Here is a 14,786-nt window from a genome sequence, read left to right as displayed (position 1 = left end):
AGGCTCCACCAGCCCGCGTGGGGCTCGCAGTGTTTCTCTAGAGTGGCTAGACATCCCCCAGCCCCCAAACCCAGACACACCCCGACCCCCGCGAATGGTTCTGGGCTGTCAAAACACGCGGCGGCGTGTTCAGTCCCAATAACTCGCGTGATGATTAACGAGCAGCTTGATAATTTAATATCGCGTGTGATTAAATTATAAGGCGTGGGGGAGGGGAGCTCTGCGCCACCTCGGCAGCCCCGCCGACGCCGACCAGCTAACCGGACTGGGCTGCGCGCGGAGCCCCCTCTTCCCGTGCACAGTGCGGGGCGAGGCTTGGCGAGCGGTGGGTCTGCGCCTTCCCAAGGTCAGTGGGTCTGGAGAGGGGAGGACGGCGGGACTGGGGGTGGCGGAAGGGATGTCTTGCAGAGAGGAGGAGAGGTGTGGGCTCAGGGTAGCTCTGGTCTGAGCCGATGAGCAGGGCGAGTCATCGACTCTTTCCCCGGCAAAGGCGCGTGGAAGGCTGGAAAATGGCCTCATGCAAGGGAAGATTTGTTTTTAAAAATTCCTCTTTTCTCTGCCACGGGGGCTTAGAGAGTCCCTAGGATTCGGAGACCCCTGGGGGGAAGGGGCGCCCCTCTGAGTCTCTCTCTGGATCCCATCCCCCCGACCCCGCCCCGCGCCTTGACTTTGTGGGGTTTCCCCGCAGGCCGGGCCGAGGTGGCGGTCAGGTTGGGCCACCCCAAGCCCCTTCTTTTCCCCAGCCCGCAGAGCCCGGCCTTGCCTAGTGCTCGGCGGGGTTCAGGCAGGTCCGGGGGAAGAGGGAGTGGATGAAGCCTGCGAGAGCCGGAAGCTGCGGGGAGGCAGAGAGACGCCCGCAAAACTCTAGGCGCAGAGTCTCCGGGGTTTCCAGCCGGATTCCTAGGGGAGGCGCGAAAACCCGATCTAAACTGAGGTTACTGGAGGGACTCCTGGCCGGCACTCTTTTCTCCTGAAGAGGTCGTGTAGGGGGGCTCAGGCGTGGCCACTCCTTCCCCTGGAAGAAGTGTGAGCGCAGGGCCCTCGCCGGGTGAGGGGGCCGGCGGCGCTCACACTGTCCCTGCCGCCGCGGCACAGTCCTGCCCCGGCCCAGGTAGGCGGTTGCTTTTGCTGCTGTGCAGAGCCAGGTCTGCTCCGGGGGCTGCAGCCTCAGAGGGGTACCTCGAGAAACCACTTGCGGGACACAGGGAGAGTCGCCTCTTATTCCATGGCTCCGTCGAAGGGCTGAACTTTTAGCCCGAGGAGTGCAGGCCCTCGACAGGTAGGGATGTCCCCAGAAGACCCTAGGAAACAACACCCTGGGGTGGGGTGCGGAGGGCGGGGGGGTTGTTCAGACCCAGAGCGAGAGGGTGAAAATTAAAGCGTCCTGACCAGGGCTCCAGAGGGCTCGGCGTCCAGGCTGTGCTGGCTGGATTTTCAGCTGGGAAATGGCATTCGAAAGGGGACCCGGTGGGCTGAACCCAGGCTGCCCGCTTTCCTTCACCCAGAGAGGCCCTGCAGAGCGCCGGAACGGCGCGCCTGGTGTCCGGTGCTTCGGGCTCCAGGTGCAGTGGCCGAACCTTCCTCCTAGACAAAGATGGAAGCTTCCTAGGTTGGGCTCCTTGGATTTGCAGCCATGACCATTTCTCTCCCAGCTTCTCCAGATATTTGGAGGTAACACCAAGGAAGGGGAAAATCATGAACAACCAAATGGGCTTGTAAAGAGAGGTCACGGTATAGAAAAAATATATGAGTGTGTGTGTGCGCGCCTGTGTGTCTGTGTGTCTGTCTCTGTGTGTCCTCTCAAAACACCCAGAGAGAATATGTAAACAAAACCTGCCTAGCTAGAGCAGAAACAAGCCACAAATTGGTTCTAGGAGGCTCAGCCTGAAATGCCCCAAATTAGCAGAGGATGTAGGTTGTGACTGCAATTCCAGGATATTTGGAACACACAAAACCCTTCTTAGGAAAAAAAACAATAAGTCAGGGGTTGGAGGGTGGGGGGCAGAGGAGAAGTGCTCCGAAGCTGCCCCGCGTCCTGGGCCCCCAGCGGCTGCAGACCTGGTTGCATCTTTCTCCAGGGGCCGCACCTCTCTGTCCTGGCCCAAAGGCCCTGAGAGGAGGCCACTCCCCTCAAGGTGAGTTAGTGGTAACTAAAGAGGGTTTATGGACAAGGCTGTTGCTTGCGGCCGCCTCTGCAGCCGGAGTCATTTTAAGGAGAAGCAGCCTCTGATATTACTGCTGACGCTCCACCTCGGGGTACTGACCTGACCAAAGGCCAACGCTCTGGTTCCCTCATGCCGCTTTTGTCCTTGTTATGAAAATCATTCCTTAAATTTGCTCCTCATCTGTGCTTCTCTCAGACACAAACTGACCCCCTTATATCTGGTTCTACCAAAAATAGTGGCTGGGCCCAAGGAGAACAATTTAAAAGCCCAGGACTAACCTGTTTCTCCCAAAGGTACCACACCTAATTACAGCATTAATAGTGTGCACCTGGTGGACGCATTATATTTCCCAGGAATTACATTTGTTTTCCAGAAGCTGGACTGGAAAGGTCCTAGACAGAAGTGAGTCCTTGGAAGAAAGGACTGAGCGTCTCAGTAATGACATGGAGGTGGGGAGGGGGTGGGATAAGGGACTCCAAACTGGGTTGTATTTCCCAGATTATCGTCAGTCTGCTGCGTGACTGATGCCAGGAGACTAACAATTCCCAAAGTTGCGAAAGGAAAAAGAGTTAGTCTTATACCCCCGTCCACAAGATCACTCAAGTCTAATGATTTCGGACACCTGCAAGATGAGTCGATCAGTGACGCGTGGGGTGGCATTGTTCGCTCGACGTGCCAGGACGCCAGCGGTGCTACCTTTTCCTGTCTCCAGAGCGCGAGTTGGCGCACATTGATTTCACCCCTCGCTCTCCGCCCCGCTGCCGAACACCATTTAGGCCAAGATCGGGTATAATGGGAAACACCATCAGCAGACAATTACCCTTTCAGAGGATTCACTTCTCCTCACAGACACTGTTATTTGAGAAATAGGATCATTTGATTTCATATTGCACTAAATAACACCCAGCCGGTTCAAATTGCCAGCTTCTTAAAAACCGCCCATTGGAATAAATTGCAGCGGCCTCTTTTGCTTTTCAGGGCAATATGATGGGCACCGGGCAGAACTTGGAAAAATAACTACAAAGCCAGCCCCGAGCCGTGGCTATTGGTAGGGACAGCCCTGCCACCCCGCAGGCAAAGGCATCCAGCCATCTAGTTCCCTGCCACCGCCTCCTCCACCCGCCAACTTTGAGATGGTTCAACCTCTTGACTTTGGAATTAAAATGCACAGCCCCAGCCACCCCAAGGAAGCGCTTAGAGCCACAAGGCGCTTTCGTGTTGAGCAGGGAAAGATGGGCAGGTGTGCGAGACACGCATTTCGGTGTGCCCTGCCACATTGCTTGCAGCGTTGGCGCGTTTGGACAGCGCCTCCGGTTTGGGGCTCTGAGGCCGGGGAGTGCGCCCTCCAGCTTCGCGGGTCTGGGGTTCCCAGGGCCAGACCAGCCGCTACACTCTGCACACCAATGCGCCCTCCAGGCCTGCCGGTCGCGACGTCCTTCTCCGCTCTCAGCACAGGCGCCAAGCCGGGAGTCAGGGCTTCCGGGTCCAGCTGCTGACAGAAGGAGGAGCGAGCTGCACTGGGGCTTCAGCACCGAGTCCAGAGGGAGAGAGAGGCGAGCGGGGTGAGCGGCCACCGGCGAGCTGGGGTTCGCTGCACACCCATCACCACAGACATTTCAAAAAGAATCAAGCCTTTTGAAGTCTGCCAGAGCTGCGGTTTGTTAATTGACACTGTTCAACTGAGTGACAATTGTTCCGCTCAGTGGGGGCCATCCACTCCCTTCCTCTCTCCCCCTCCTTTTTTTTTTTTTTTTTTTTTTTTTTTTTTTAATAAAATAGGAATTAACTCCTTGGTTCTCCGTTCTTCTGGGCCAAGGGGCAGGATTTATTTAAGACGGCAAGGGCTTTGGCGATTCTGTGCGTTGAAGTCTTTCTTACATTTGCGTGAATGTACTTCAGGAAGGCCGTGTTAAATTCTCTCTCTCCAGATCCCGGAGGGTCGCCGCTGCACCCCTGTTCCGGGCATGAGCTGGAAAGGCCCTCTTAGTGGGTCCTGTGACCTGGAGCGAGTTAGTCTGAGACTTTGGGGACAGGGTGGGAGTCTTTCTCCTTCCTTGACACTGGGAGGAGCCAGGGAGCAGGGGGTTGTGGGTATGCGGCTAGAGGGAAGGTTCCAGACACGTCGAGAGTGGGAAACTTAAATTCCCCTCTCTGGTGTAGGCGCAGGCTTTAGCTCCAGGATCTTTTCTGGGTAAGGAGTCGGTGCCCGCTTAAGATGGCATGATAGGTAGCAGGGGGCCTCAGCGTGTCCTCACTCTCCACTTGGCCTTGAAGTGGGGACGCTGAGCCGCGCCGCTCTTCGGCGATTCGCCAGGTCTCTGTTCGCAAACAGTTGAGTTGCGAGGCCCAAGTATACTTAAAGCAAAACCTCGGCCGCGGGCCTTCAGCACTGCCCTCCAGGCCTGGGGAAGATACCGCGATGCCCAACTGGCCACGCCGCCAGGTCTGGCCTTGCGTATCCGCCTCCAAGGATCCAAGGCCGGCCTGGGGCTGTCCAATCGAGTCCGTGGAGAGCCTGGAGCTACTCCATCGCCGCCCCTGCCCCAAGGCGGTCGCGCCCTCACCCCTCGCCGCACTCCGCCCCCAACCACCCCCGCGTGCCCCCGCCAGCCTCTGGCCCCTGCACTCAGCTAGGGGGCTGTGTTCCAACTCCCACCTCCATCCCCACGGTGGCGCAGCCGAGGAAACCTTTCTTGACCAAGGCCAAGCCCAAGCCCAAGCCCAATCGTGACAGCTTTTCCAGGAGGCAGGCACTGGGCGGTTAAATTCGAAGGAGCGGGAAAACACGTCTTGCCCGGCTCCAAAGTTAGCTGCCTGAGCAAAAGGAAGGGCGGAGCTACCCGGTGGAACGGCCTAGCCGCTAGCGTGGCTACTCCAACCTGGGGCCCGAGCCCCTGGAGCTGGCGGCCGCGGACTGCGTCCCTGGGGACACTGGAGGGGACTCCAGGGACAGCGTGGGTGGGCCTTTCCCCCCGCACGCGCCTCTGTCACTCTCTTTCCGGGCCAGAGCCGGGGCAGCGCTCTAAATTAAGGTCGACCTCCAGCGCTGGGTGAAGTCTTGAGTCCGCCGGGGAGCCCTAGGTGAGGGTGGTCGCGGTTTGGCGGGGGCTAGCGGGTCAGCCCCTATTTCTGCCCCCACCCCGATTGCCTCTCGATGTCGGCCCCCGCGCTCCCTCCCTCGCCCGCGCTCCCTGTACGTCGCCGCGTTTACCAGCGCGTTTTGTTCCCCTGTCGGATTCCCGGCCGAGGGGCTGTAACCGTGTTCTCCTCCGATGGACGCTAATCAAGTAATTTCCCCATCCCAGCCCCATCAAATTGCTCTTTAGCTGTTGAACCGCGGAGTTTTGCTCGCCTTTTCACATGCTAATCACGCCCATTCAGCGGCTCTCGGTGGGGCTGTTTGTCGCGGGATAAATCTCCTTGTTTGCCCGCTGCATGATTAATTGATATTGTTGTCTGGCTTTTGTGGGGACTGCGAGGAGCTGAAAGGCGGCGCGTCGTGGCTGCGCCGGGGCCGCTGGCGACATCATCGGGCTGCCGAGGTCCCGGCGAGGTCGGGCCGGGGCTGATGACATTATGGGCCCGATTTGGTTTTCCTTATTAGAAACATGATGAAAGACTTGGAAACCTCCGGTCTTACAACCCACCAACTGGGTGCAGAAACCGCCCGGCGTTTAAGCCACAAGCTCAGACAAAGCCCTGGTGTTTGCTCAATTCAGGGGAAAAAGTGGGTGTCACTTCTCCACGCAGGAGACAATTAAATCTTATTTCGGCCCACCCGGGATTTCAACAGAGTTGAACATGAACGCACAGCATAGTGGTTTGGTTTTACAAAGAACAAAAAGAAAAAAAAAAGTTTTTGGGGTTAGCGGTTGTAAAAGCAGGAACCAAAGGTTAAAACTCCTAAAAAATAAGTAAACGGAAGCCAGAGCCTCCCTTGTAGGCAGCGGTGGAGGAAAGTTGCGCAGAGGCGCTTCCACCCCAGGCCCCTAGCGATGCAGTTTGCGGAAACGCCACTCCCTTCGAATCGCCGGCTTCGGTGAAACCCCGGGCTAACGCTGGGCTCGCGCGATTCCCAAGGCCCGCGTCCGTCTACAAGCCAATGTTTTATTTGACATTACTGGTCCCTGCTCGTGGCTGTATTTTTCCGCCGTCCGCAGGTGTACAGTCAAACCAACAAATTCCTCCGCCCCCTGTACCCCTCCCACCCTCTCCCCTGAGCACTGGGGTTTTATCCTCTACGGAGATCCCTAAAAACTTGAAGATTCAATTAAATAATTCCAGTTACGAAGTGCTACTACCGCCTGCTTATTGCAAATATTTCCTTTTTCGAGTTCTTAAAAAAGAAAAAAAAGCAAAGAGAAGAAACTGTCGCTTTCGCTTTCACTGCGCGCGGGGTAATTGATAGGCGCCATCGGAGGTCAGAATTTGCATAAGAATTAAGAGCAGTAAATTAATTTAATATTCCATGCACATCTCCAATTATTCCTGGAGACCTTTGTCTCCGCGGCTGCCAGAGAGGGGATTCAGCTGCTCTTCAGCCAAACAACATCTGTGCGGTTAATAATTTGATAAACAGCTCATACAAATAGTTTCTGAATTATCTGGCAGCCCAATGACTATTCAGTTTGGAAACGTTTTGGCAGGGTCTCCCGGAGTCCTCTGAGAGCCTCAGGCACCCGCCCTGACAAATGTCTTCTTATCTTTTAAACATCAGTAGACGACAATGTGTAAAATAAGTAATTATCATTAAGTAATAACTCTAACCCTTATATATATAAAAAAAGAAGGGCGCCTGGGTCATCAGGGTGTCAGCAGGTCGTCTGTCAGGTACCCCAAGATGAAGAAATATGTTGGGGAGTGGGGCTGGGTGAAGAATGACCTGAAGGGGAAGAGAAGACCTGGGTGCTGGGAGGGGCTGGATAGGGATAGGGAGCTGTGTTTTTAAAGATCATGGATTGAAATTGAGTGACAATTTGTGCATGGAAATATCTGCAAGGAAGGCTCACAGTTGCCACTTGAAAGGAACCAAGGTAGGTGGGCTACAGGGAGACCAACTTTGCACTGTGCTGTTTCTTGAAACTTTCACTTTTCTCCCCACGTGCAGGTGTTGTTTATTTCAAATATAAATACATAAAAATAAATTGCGTTTACCAGAAAGCAGGGTAAATTATTTTGGCTGGATATTGTCCTGCCTGGCTCGGGGCTATCCTCCTCCTGACCACTGTCCTTCCTATCTTCACCCTCAGCCAGTGCACTCGCATCCTGAAAGCAACTTCCCAGAAAGCACAGGTTTATCCAAAACCAAGGAGAGGGCACACATCCTTTCACAAAGCACTGAGTTGGCCCAAACTGGAAAGGAGGCACTTGTAGAATGAGGCTGCTGTGTTGTTAAAACAGGCCTGAATTTAAACACTTACCCCTTGCTCTTCCTGTCTCTACACTAAAGATTTCATGGCTGCGATTATGTTCTTTTATCTTTCTGTTACCCAGAGCAGAACCTGTTCCTGATAAAAAGTCTAGAAAGGAACCATTTGATCTTGAATGAGACTCGGGATGCTCTAATTCGTGCAACCTGCACATTGCAGCTCTGTTTACTCCAAGCCTGTGTTTACCCTGGAATTGTTCTGCACCCTCTGCAATATAATAGGATGTTCGAGGAGGATCTTTATCTCTCTGTCTATGCATTCCCACATGTTTGATGTATACACCTCACCCATTCAATATTCTACTTTCTATTTCCTATACTGCTGACAATCTAAGTACTTGAAGCCACTGAAAACTACCTAGAAGTTCTGAGGAGTGTCAAAGCAGTAACATGCTAGAGCTTTGTCCTGGTACTCTAATGAGCCCAGGTAGCATTGAGCTTTAAATACAGGCAAGCCCTTCAGACTACAGGTTTAAATATACAACTTTACAATGAATACAATGCTTGCCTGGGCTCAATTGAAGAATTACTTTTCCAGAAAAGAAGTCATTGTGTCACAAGAGTATGACAATAGCATTTCTACCGGGCACATTCATTTCTATTTTCAACATTTTCTTCTTGCATTTCATTAGTTTTTTTCCCCATAGAGCTATAGACACTGCTGGGCCATGCAGGCTTTTATACATATAAAAATCATCTCTGCTATTTATGATTGGGGGTCTCTGTCTGCATCCTATTATTATTAATCTGACTTTGATTCAGACTCCTCTAGTCAGCAGAGTGATTTGAAAACATTTCTTTTCTTAAATGGAACATTTTCCATCCTTTGGGGAACCATGCTAATTTTAAACACCAACATATTCAGTTTCTTAATCTGCAGCCACTGGTGTTGCTCATTTTTATGTACAGAACCTATCCCCTTTGGCGCTAGTTCATTTATGCTTGATATTTATCTTCTTTACATTTGTTTGACTATTTTTCAAGGCAGTATATGGGCAGAAAATGGCTACTAAACAAGAAGGCAGGGAGCTTGTATTATATTTTTGACTATGTCAGTAAAGCTACAGAACATGGAAATGTTGAGAATTTTTTTTTAAACTAATGAGCCCTCTCCAGAAAAGCCGTCTGGATACCATTAAAGTTGATGAGTTTGGAAGGCTTATCCTGATAAATGCCTGGCTTTTTTGGTGATTAGACACATATTTTCAACACAGTCTACTAACTGAGACTGAGGTTTGCATTTGGAGAGAGGTTTGTTGAGCATAACAGGAAATTGTTGGGGGGAAAAATCCAAAGTACCATCTTACTGTATAGGGTTCAAATCAGAGGTAACTGCTACTCTTGTTCACTTGCACAAAAATATTAGAAATATAATAATGAGTTGTGTCCAGTAACTTAAATGAAAAAAACCTTGGTAATTTTCAACCTACATGTAAAAAAATATACACCTTATATCTTGGGAAAAGTTAAAGAATGGTTAAGGCAGAATAACGATTTTAAAATTTAGTGCAATCTCTATGGAGCATATAGGATTTTTTTTTAAAATTGACATAAAAGAACAGTGCAGAGCCATTAAACAAATTTTTCCAATAAACAATTCATTTGCTTTCATTGCCCCCTTTTTTTAAATGACCAATTGTACATTGGCCAACTTAACCCCAAATCCAGTCAAAGAGTGAATTTGAAAAATTCAGGTTAGCATGTAAAAGTTGTGAATAGGATCCGCTTAGATAAACCTGTCTCCTCTCATTTTCTTCTATTTTAATGTATAAATGAGCTGTGCTGGGTGGGCTTAACCTTCTAGCATTTCCATCTGTGATACAGACAGAGTTCCAAAAGAAACAGCTTTGTCGGCCTGTGGATAATTGGAAGCTACAGAAACAAGTTCAGGTTCTTCAGAGATGACTGCAAAATATCTCTGATATCCATAGATTTTAGCTAGCCCCGTGTTTCTTTCCTCTCCCTCTTCTGGCTAGGATTCCAATCCGACAGGTTGAGTGTCACATAGGGGTGCCCTTCCCATCATTGTTGATTTGTGTGGTTTGTATGGTTTCTAAGACATTGTTTTGGTGTTTGTCAGTAAAGTAACAGGTGCATCTAAAAATCTGTACCACAGGGCTACATGGGCTAGCAGTGAGGCTGGCTGGCTCTGTTTGAAAGCATAGTGCCTTATGCTATTTGCTTTGGCCACAAAGTCCAATCTAGCAACCTCATGTAGGCTGAGCCTGAGAGGGCCTCCAACGGCTTATTCTGCTTTGCTGCTTCTGTGATGAGGGGAGATGAATCTTGCAGAATACCAGACTCTTCAGCATGACATTTGAGCCCTGTTGCAGTCTGGCTGGAATCCAAGTGAGGGGAGTAAGGAAAAAAATAGTGTGCAGAAAGGCTGGTAGTTCCACTTGTCCACTAACTAGCTATAGGCACTTTGGCAACAAACTAATCTTCCAGGGTCAGAGACTCCTGTCTGCCACTCGTCATCATTTATTCTATTCTCGCTGGGCACACGGCTGACCAGCTGAACTACATTTCCCAGCCTCCCTTGCAGCGACACGAGGACCATGTGACTAAACATTCGCCAGTGGCATGCAAGTAGAAGTGATGTGCGTAATTGTCATCTCATACTTGCACCTCCCTGTTCCTTCTTGCTGGCTGGGAATTACACTAATGAGAGTCATGTACTGAGGAAGGCAACGGTTCCCCAATGGCCTGGGTCCTGAGATGACTTCCAGGAGCAGAATCTGCCCTCCCATCCTGGACTGCTTATACGGCGATAATAAATTTCTGTTTTGTTTGAAGAACTGCAAATTTTGGTTCATTTTGTTATAGCACCCGTTCAAAGTAATCCCCGTCCTGGCTTTATTTTTCTTAACTGCAAAATGAAAGCATCTTAGTTTGGGTTTCTCCAAAAGCAAGCAATGTATTACCGAAAGGTGATCTCTGGAAACACCAGTAAGGGAATGAAGTTGAGAGACAGAGAAGGGAAGGCAACCATCAAGGTGTATTATAAAGCAGGTTACCATTGTGGGCACCTGGAATTTAATTCTACTGTGAGCTCTGGGAAACAATGTAGCACATACTTGAGCTGGAATATTTATAGACCAATTCCATCAGTCACTGGCTGAGGGCTACTCTGCTGGCATTATTTCCCCAGCACTTCTGGCCTGTTGCATAAGCAGAGTGAGCTTCAGGGGCCAAGAAAAAGTTCCCAGGCAATGAAACACAGGTGCTGGTGGTTGGTCATTGAGCTGGTACACGCTGATGTAGACAGGTAAGGAGCTATCAACACTGACAGCATCTCCTATGGAGGACATCACATGGACTGCCTTAAAGATCTCCTTCCCACAATAAAGCTATTTGGGCCAGATTTATTGATCTATATTCTTCTAGTTGCTAACCTGAAATGCTTGCTCTAGCCAGGTTGGTTTATCCAATTTAGGGCTCCCTAATACCATATGCGCTCATTCTCATTTTATTTATGCCACCTTCTCATGTGGAAAGCAGCTCATCACGTGTGTACTCCTCTTTATCCTACTGTTTCACTTATCTGTTGCTGCTTAACGAATCACCCCAAAACTTAGTGACTTACAACAACAACAGTTTATTTTTTTTCACAATTCCATTGGTCAGAATTTCTAGCAGGGCTTGTTGGGCACTTCTCTAAGAAAGGTCAGCTGGGCTTATTTATGTGGAAAGTCCCAGACACTCTCTCACCTCCCAGGGCCTGTCTCCACATGACCTCTAATCATTCTGTACCCTAGCATGGGTTTCTCTTCTACATGGCAGCTGGGCTCCAAGCGGGAGGCAGTGGAAGCTGCTAGTCCTTTTAAGGCCTATGCAACCAGAAGTCCCAGACTGTTACTCCCATCTCATTCTACTGGTCAAAGCAAGCCACAATGTGCAGCCAGATTCAAGGGGAAGGGGAAAAGGCCCCTCCTCTTTTTATTTACTTATTTATTTATTTATTTTTGAGACAGAGTCTCACTCCATCACCCAGGCTGGAGTGCAGTGGCGTGATCTCTGCTCACTGCAACCTCACCTCCTGGGTTCAAACGATGCTCCTGCCTCAGCCTCCTGAGTAACTGGAATTACAGGCATGCACCACCATGCCCAGCTAATTTTTTGTATTTTTAGTAGAGATGGGGTTTTGCCACATTGGCCAGGCTGGTCTCAAACTCCTGACATCAAGTGATCGGCCCACCTTGGCCTCCCAAAGTGCTGGGAATACAGGTGTAAGCCATTGTGCCCAGACTATTTATTTTTTTAACAGACAGGATCTGGCCATGTGGCCCAGGCTGGCATGCAGTAGTGAGATCATAGCTCACTTCAGCCTCCAATTAGGACTACGGTGTGAGCCGCCACTCTTCCTATTGATGGGAAGAGCTACATGGAATGGGAAAAACTGAGGGTGGTTATATTTGGATACTATCATGCTTACCCACCCCTCTTTCCACTTATTCAAATCTCCAAGACACACTCTTATCCTATTTCATGTAGAAAGTCTTTCCCATCATGCTAGTCCACGGGGGTCTTCCATGCTCACCCCTCAACTCCTAGGGCACTTCTTATTATACACACTTGTTATTTTGTCTTTAATCATTTACTGTCTTGTGACACTTTTTGTTGCCTCTTATTGTTGGCTCTTCAAGGGCAGAAAATGCAAGTTAGAGCTCCAAGAACACTCTGTACAGTTTGAGTACATAGTGGAGTCTCAACACGAGTGTCTGTGCAAAGCTGAAAGAAAGACCCAGAAGGGCTGGGTGGAGAGAGTGACCAGCATATATCTGCCCTTGGGTTAAGATTAGATCAGTAGAACTCATTTCTAGTAGATTTCTCTACAGTCTTCAACTGCTGATTCTGAAAATTAAATAATTCTGAAATCCTCCCAGCGTGAGGCTTAGGTGATGTAAACATCTACTTCAGGAATGGCCAAATTTGTTCTCACTGGAATGTATCACCTGGAAGGCTTCCCCTTCCCAAATACCACACCTCTCCTCCATCCCCATCATGACACACCATTCCTTTGGGTCAAGCATTGCCCTCTTTTATGATACAAGTACTGCCTGTTGGAGATGGAAAGGGAAGGATAGGGTATACATTTGAATCTCTGGTGTCTTAGTGCAAATGAACTGATAAGAGCAAGTGTTTCTCTTTCTCTTACAGAAGAGACTGGGGCAGCATGAATGTGCTGGAAGATTAGAGGCTGCTGATGCTGAAGGAAGGAGAAATGAGGAGGAAGTGTCCCTGTGGACAAGTCATCTCCCTTCATTTAAGCCAGGCCAGTAGTCCGGGAGACATTCTGAATGATGCATTATCCTAGGCACCAGAAAGTAGCTAACATTCTCATGGACAGCAGGGAAAAATGAGCACATGAGACAGGGGAAGATTCCAGCACCTGTGAACATGTTTGTGCAGGTTTCCAGTCAGTACATGGATATCCCTCAAGCCTTTGAATCCAGTCTCCTGTGTTGTGATTGGACCGTTCGTCATTAGGTTTCCAGTGGCAGAGTAATGCTGTGGGAGAACTGGCTATGATGGCCACAGGAGGTGAATTAAGTATTGTTGTGTTTTTAGTAGAACCACTGAAGGAAGATCTGCAGGCAAGTTGGATGAGTATAAGAGCCAAAGATTGACAAGACTTCCTCAGATGCTCCTACTGACCAGTGGGGGCACTTCTACAGCTCCCCGAATATGTTCTCCCTGCAACCCCCACCACTTTTTAATTAAATGGCCAGAACTGCCTTTTTGTATCAAAACTTATTTTAGTCTATCAATCAAAGGCTTCTATAGCCCACCTCATGGCAAAGGATATCAGATAGGTAAAAGATAATTGTTTTGACATATTTATTATCACAACTAGCGACTCTTTCTGCATTCACGTTGGCTGGTATGCAGAAAAGGGTGCTTTACAGGATTCTTGGAAATGTGTAGTGGATGCTGGCTCTAGGGGAAGCAGAATAGAGTGTGGGTTCTGCCATGGGTCACATCCGGGTTTTAATTCTGCCTCTGCCACATGACCTTGAGCACACTGGAAAACCCTATTAGATGTGCAAGAAGGCTTCCCCATCTGTAAAGGTGGGTGACTTAGCAACTTTAGCAATGCTTAAGTCACCCGGTTGTTGTGAGTAATACATAAGTTAATGTATGCTAACTTTCTAGAAAGTTTCCTGGCACAAAGTTGTATTTAATAAATGATTTTTAAAACAAGCTCTTTTTTGGGGGTTAGTTGCCATCTGATCATCTAATCACACCACTGTTCTTGTAGACTGTGTGTATGCATTTTCTATTCAGCAGCAGAAAATATACATAGAAGCCTGCAACTCCTAAAGATCGGGAAGAAATCCAGAGGATCTAGGATGACTGGCCATTCTGTTAATTGAAAAGAATCTTTTGGTGCCAATTTGAGGGATTCATAAAGAAGATGAGCCATTTAAGCCATAACAGAGAGGAATTATCTTTAATCATTGAAATAACAGATGATCTGGTTATAACAATTGGCAGAAGCTCCTGGATGGGGCTCTCCCTTCTACCTAGGGCATTCAACCTCAAAGTGCCTACCACCTGGGCATTCCCACTGCTGCATCATTACAATTTCTTGTAAATTTGTAAAGAAGCCCCTTTCCTTTTGGATGACTCCTAGTTATTGAAAGTTACCCTTTTTGTCCTTCTCTGAGTTCCAACGACACTGAGACTTGATCGTCAGATACGAATGTTGGTAAACACTCCTTTTTGTTCCATCTTTATCCCTTGATCAAGCTTCTCGTGCAATAGTACCCCCCGAAATAAACCAAGAGTAATCCTTCCAATCACCTCTTTCTCTTCCAAAGGGTATTTATTGGTTGATAATAGTACAGAATAGTACAGAATTAGCAGAGTCCTTGAACACTGGGTGGAGTAAACATCTCCTGATGGACTCTTTAATTGAGTTGAAGCACCCTGACGAGGGGGTCTTAATCAGCCTTTTCCAGTTATTAATAGTGATTTGTCAGAAAGCCAAAACTAAGGGATTTTGGAAAGAACCAAAAGAACTCAGTATCTTTACAAAACTCCTCTCTCAAAATTGGAAAGAGAAAAAAAATACCTGGAAAAAATTAAAGAAAGACAAATACCAAAGAAATCTGGGAAATTGCTGGAAATGAATGTGCATACAGATGTCACTTTTCTGAAGGCAGTTAGATTCTTGAGTTTCAGTTCAC

The 14,786-nt window shown here is 48.9% G+C and overlaps 1 long non-coding RNA gene across 1 annotated transcript; it reads left to right on the top strand.

The window, feature by feature from the left end:
* The first annotated feature begins 258 nt into the window (after positions 1-258).
* Positions 259-13,790, top strand: LOC134102855 (uncharacterized). Its single transcript, NR_190196.1, has 2 exons — positions 259-346; positions 12,754-13,790. It is a non-coding gene; the product is annotated as an uncharacterized LOC134102855 (long non-coding RNA).
* Positions 13,791-14,786: the final 996 nt, after the last annotated feature.

This window comes from Pan troglodytes, chromosome 21, assembly GCF_028858775.2.
Source record: "Pan troglodytes isolate AG18354 chromosome 21, NHGRI_mPanTro3-v2.0_pri, whole genome shotgun sequence".
Classification (NCBI taxonomy): domain Eukaryota; kingdom Metazoa; phylum Chordata; class Mammalia; order Primates; family Hominidae; genus Pan; species Pan troglodytes.
Note: the sequence above shows the minus strand (reverse complement) of the source record. Positions and strands in the feature narration are given on the sequence as shown.